This window comes from Peromyscus californicus, unplaced genomic scaffold (assembly GCF_007827085.1).
Source record: "Peromyscus californicus insignis strain IS unplaced genomic scaffold, ASM782708v3 Scaffold_5__1_contigs__length_169319896, whole genome shotgun sequence".
Taxonomy (NCBI): Eukaryota; Metazoa; Chordata; class Mammalia; order Rodentia; family Cricetidae; genus Peromyscus; species Peromyscus californicus.
Window position 1 is genome coordinate 95,189,953 of NW_026294573.1, and position 5,842 is coordinate 95,195,794.

Consider the following 5,842-nt stretch of genomic DNA (forward strand, 5'->3'; position numbering starts at 1 on the left):
AAAAAATATCATTTTAATGTTGTTCATGTGTGCATTTATTTAATTGTAATTCCAATTGTTACAGATAAAACCAGCAGGGGTCATTAAGAAGATGTGTCCACAGGGTATTGAGGGAGAGATGGGAGCCAAGGCTCTACCCCAAGGGGCCCTCTCTGTGCAAATTAAGTCGAATCTTGAAAACTGATTGTATGGTGGGGTTAACTTAGGGTTTTCTATAAAAGCATGCTTAAGTTATAGAAGGTCAGTTTAAAAGGCGTAGGAGCATGCGTTAGCCAGGACAGTGATTCCTTAAATATTTCTACACTTATCTAATAGTATCAGATATATTCAGTAATTAAGTCTATAATCACACTAACAGCCAGATCAGAGGAGTCTAAAAGTTAGAAAGGGACAGATCGTGAAAGACTGGTTTGGTAAAATAAGAAACCTGAATTTTCTCCAAAGTCGACAGATACTACTGAAAAATTTCAGGGATGGAAATGAAAAGATGAGATTTGCGTATTTGAAAGCCTCCCGTGCCCGGCTGATCACACTGTGGAGGATGGTTTAAAGTGAGGTGATGTCACTGAGGAGTGGGGAATGTTGTGCTAATTTTGGCAAGTGGCAGTGGGAAAGGGGGAATGAGTGTGAAGGATGCTAAAACGCTAAGGAAGACTTGAAGTCAACAGGTGTTGCTCTGTGAGTAAACAGATGCTCCAGAATCGATATTTGAGCCACAGAAATGCTTCACTATGACATGCTTTAAAAAGTGCTCTTTGTCTACGGCACACTCAGGATTTGGACAAAAATGTCTAAAGAGCTTCAGTCTCCTGGAACCCAGATACACTTCCCCCTCCTCTGGTGTGGGTGTGGGGAAAAGTGTGAACTGAGAATGCTTTCATTTTGATAGACATCAAAATTGCACCATTGTGTTTTAAAATTACTGAATTTGGGTCAGTGAGAGGAGTTCACAAGTCTTCTTTTAATTATTTTGTAAAATAAGCTAGCATTAAAATAATTAACCCAGGGTTAACAGTCTCTAGTCTGTATTGAACAATAGTAATTGCCTATTTGATATTAGGTAGCTATTTTAGTCCAGAAGTTGGAGATGTTGAGGGAAGAATATCTATTTCCATGGGGTTCATTTTCTAGTGTCAACTTAGGCAAAACATCCTATGATCTACATGTCCATGTGATCTGGGACATCTCAGATTTGCCTGCTGGAATATAAGTTGGCCTTCTATGGTGTCAACTAAAGAAAATATTCTGGCACAATAAATGTCTGTGAAGTATGAAAGTGCAGATACACTCTGTTGGACCAATACATATTTTCTCGATTAAAAGAAGAAATAGAGAAGAGAGAGAAAGAGGAGAAAATTAGTGTTAAAACCTGTAAAAATCTCCTACATACTCCCATCTAGAAATTATCCTCCTTAGCAGATGTCTGAATAGGGTGCAGGTGTGTTTTAAAGTACTGATTGTGCGGTTTTCACAGCTACTTTGTGTATTAACCTTATATCATCGTGCATAAAGTAACGATGTGACCAGTAAGCAAAAGGTGTGTGTAAGAATGCTAATCACAGCATTGTTTTTAAATGTCTGCCCTGTCTAGTATTTTATGTTAAGTATGTTTGTATTATCATTTTCATTATTCAACAGTTGCAACAAATACCACAGCAAAAAGCATAATTCTGTCCTAGCATTAATGTTTTGATATATCCTCTATATCTCTACATATATATATTTTAAACAAATATTTCTGTATAGTATATATAATTTAGTATACTTTTCTTTCTTGCTATATAACATTGTCCTAAATTCTTTAAATATTTAGGCTTTCCATCATACTGGCCATATTTTTTGAAATTTTATTTCATATTTTAGTTGTAAATAAGTATATCCATGCTTTTTCTTAGTGTGCCCCAGTGGCATAATAAGTAATAGCTTTTATTTCACTGGTTTATGTTTGTAGTGCAGAATCTCACCTTCCCTTAGTCCCAGCCTCCTGGATAAATAATGGGAGTGCTTATCAGCAAATCTTGTCCATTGCCGTATGGCATCCATCAGCTCTCCTTACTTCTTGCTTGTCTGAATTACAATGGTCTTATCCCTAACACTGAGTGATGCTGGTTGCCTTCCTTAATTTCTTGGGCCCCATAGGTGAGCTGCCCCCAGGGCACCATATTAATGTTGAATCCTGCCCTACTGACTGCCAACAAGCTCTTTAATTATGAACTCACCTCCACATTGTGCCTCATCCTCTAAAGCAGTGGTTCTCAACCTTCCTAATGCTGTGACCCTTTCATACAGTTCCTCATGCTGTGGTAAACCCCAACCATCAAAATATTTTCATTGCCACTTCATAACCGTAATTTTACTACTGTTATGAATTGTAATGTCAATATCTGATATGCTGCATATCTGATATGCAACCCCTGTGAAAGGGTCGTTTGACCCCCAATAGGGTCTCAACCTACAGGTTGAGAACCACTCTTCTTAAGGAATGCTGTCATTGGGATCAGGGCCTCATGCCTCCCATGACATAATCATGAGTGCTGTCACTACTGTGGTGATGACAATATGCACAGCACTTCTGAGGACTCTGAATCCTAAATAATGAATAAACAGATTAAATGTTTTAAAGGGAAAAGAGGACATTCTTTCAGAAGCAAAATCTCTTTGTTTTCCTTCTTAAAATTACTTTTTCAGATCCAAAGAAGTATGCAACGTGTGCTCTAGTGTGTTATGGGGATTTGTGTAAGCTAGCTCACTTGGATTTCATCACTGTTCAAGGTGGGTACACTTATATACAATAGGAGTTGGAGGGTGCCTTGACAAGGGGCAAGCTGTTTTGTGTGGAACAGTACCTTCTACACTGCTTTTGCTGGCAACTCTGTCTCCTGACGTCTTCCTATCTAATTACTTCTCCAGGTCAATATACTTTTAAGGAATGATGATTTTAGGTTTAAATTTGTATTTCACATTTTTTCTTAGTAATTCCTTATAATGTTTTTGAGAAGTCATTACTACTACTAATACATTCCTGATAGAGGATGAGCCAGACAGATTTCTAATGGAATCTTCCATCTTTTCTCCTTGAGAAGGATGTTGGAGTTGAAAACAATCCTTTGCCAACCATTGTTAAATGATTAATCAAATTTCTAAGACCCGAGTCTAGCTTAGAAGTGAATTTGGGCACATTTCTTTAGATTTTGTCTTAGGAATTTTGTGCTATAATTGGTCCTTTTCTATTCTTTAGCTTTTTCTGGTCAAATGACCCTGTTTCTTGTGGAGGCCATATCATCCCTGAGGTAGGAACAGATGCTGTCATTGGCTCAGAGACAACAGAATTGGGCTTCAGAAATCGCTTCTCCCTGTAGCCAACCTTCTGTAGCTTCTGTTGCAGGCTCTTCCCACCCTCAGTCAGTGATCAGAGGGCAGAAGGAGATGGCTCTGTCCAGGTGGGACCCGCCACACTTTTCCATGTGGAGGAGGGATGAGACCTGCCAATGGCTCCTGTCTCTGCCCTACTTTTTTAGTGTTCTTTCTTGACACACAGGTGCAGAGGAAATAGCACCATTGCTGATTATCTGATTTCTGAAACTCATTTATTTGAATATAACATTAAAGTAAGAAAGGGATATATTGTAAAAAAAAAAAAGAAAAGAAAAAGAAAGGAAAAGGAGACAGCAACAAAATGAAAATATTTGCTCCCTCCATGTGTAAAGAAATTTGACACATCACTCAGGCACAGAACTTCATTTTGTTCTAAACCAAATGTTTGATGACAACTTGAGTTCCTACGAACAGTATTGCATGCAAGTGTTTTTGGTGCTGAGAGAGTAGGTTCATATGTGTCAATTTGGCAGCACGTGTATGACATAGAATTTTCAGTAATGTTTGTTCCAGGAATTATATCACTAAAACATGCTTCATAGACATCCTTTCCAAAATGTGCCAAAATAGAGAGGTTCAGTATTCACTTAACACTTTGATATGAAAAATAATCAGCAACTCCTTGTAAAGAATCAAAAATACATCAAAAAGAACTAAACACAAGGAAAATTTCAATCAACACAGAATTTTAAAAGATGTAACTGCAAAGAGTACAGTATATATGAAAAGGGGTAGATTTGTAAGATGTGTTAAATGGTAAAAGCAATTAAAAAGGGTACAATATGTAGCATGCTTCTGGTCTGCATTAACAAAAAGGAATTATCTTTGTGCTGTGTATTTTCTTCTGGAAGAAAATGATAGTAAACTTTAATTGTTAAGCACCTTTGTGGAAAGAGTAGTTGGAGAAGAAAGTCCTTCACTTTCCATTGAATTTCTCTGGCTTCATACACAGCTTATGTTTATTGTTTTTAAAAGACAATAGGAGACATGGAAACTGTGTTTGTTTGAAGGTCAAGTTTTTGTTATATGTGTTTACAAATTATGTGCCTATACATTTTAATTTTTTTATTCTATATTTTTGAGAACATTGTATGCTCATATGCAATTGTGATAGCACACACAATGCTTTGGGGTGTATTTGTTTCTTTAGCCTCTTCAGTATTGTTAAGCAGATGATAGATGAAAGTGTCTCAGTGTATTAATGTCTTTGAATAAGGAAGCAATTTTTTAAAGCAATATTGCATTAATTAACATAACAGGATGAGGAAGAGATTTTCGTACATGGGGTCTACTGCAATCACCTGGGAGCTTTTAAAAATTCCAGATGATCAGTCTGCACACGATTGTAATGAAATCAGAATATATTCTAAGAGCAGGGAATAGACATAGACACACTTTTTAGTTTCCAAAATGGTTTCTAATACATGGTTAGAGTTGGAAACCAGTTTGGGCTATATTTCCCAGGCTTGGACATACACAGGAATTACCCAGAATTTTGTTAAAACACTGATTTTGATTTCATACTTCTGAAGTCAGATCTGAATTCAAAGTTCCCGAGAACCTTCCAGTTCATGATGATAGTGGTCATCTGTGAATGAAGTTGGAGGTACATGGTGCTGGTTGGGACCCTGGAAACAGAGGTTTCTATGTAAGAATACAGGGCCTGGAAATCTAGGAAAAATATGAGTTGGAATATGAGACTGTAAGGTAAGTGGAAACAGGGAGTGTGATGGAAGAGTCCTGGAAAACATGACCCTTTGGAGCAACTTTGCTAAGTGTTACCATTATCTTAAGTAGCTAATGCATATGTGAACAGTTGCAGAAGAAAGTGTAGATTTGTTCTCTTAGGAAATATAACTGCCTGCATCACTTTACAACTCTGAACGGTCCTGACTCAGCAAGCACCTCTATACTGCAATGACACTATATTTGGGAGGTGGTGTTAAGGACAATGAGCTAGCTCTACCAAATGGTAACAAATATTTGTTCATCACCCAACCAACATATGCCAGGACCTTTCACTTGTATTATCTCACTTAATTTACAACAACTCTATGAGCTAAGTAAGTTACAAATTCCTGTTTTAGAGCAAGGAAACTAAAACTTTCAAGGATTTGATTTGTTTCCCAAGGTCACTTAAATACAAAACAATAGAGCTTGGGCCTGTTCTCGGATATCGTCACTCTAAGTTTAGTGTTCCATTTCAGCTAGCAGACTCTTAAGTTACAGAAGCATCAGATAGGCTAAGATTTTCTAAGAAATAAACCTTTGATTACATCAAAAGTTGAAGATTGGTGTGTAGATCATAAACGTGGTTATGAAAAAGAGTGTTGCATATAAAGAACATGATTTGATGTGCAAAAAATCTAATCTTGAGAACTGCAAATGGTTTGCTAATAATTCCTGTTAAATATTTATTAATAAAGAAATATGAGTAGTGTGAGACTCTAATTTGGTATTTAGACAG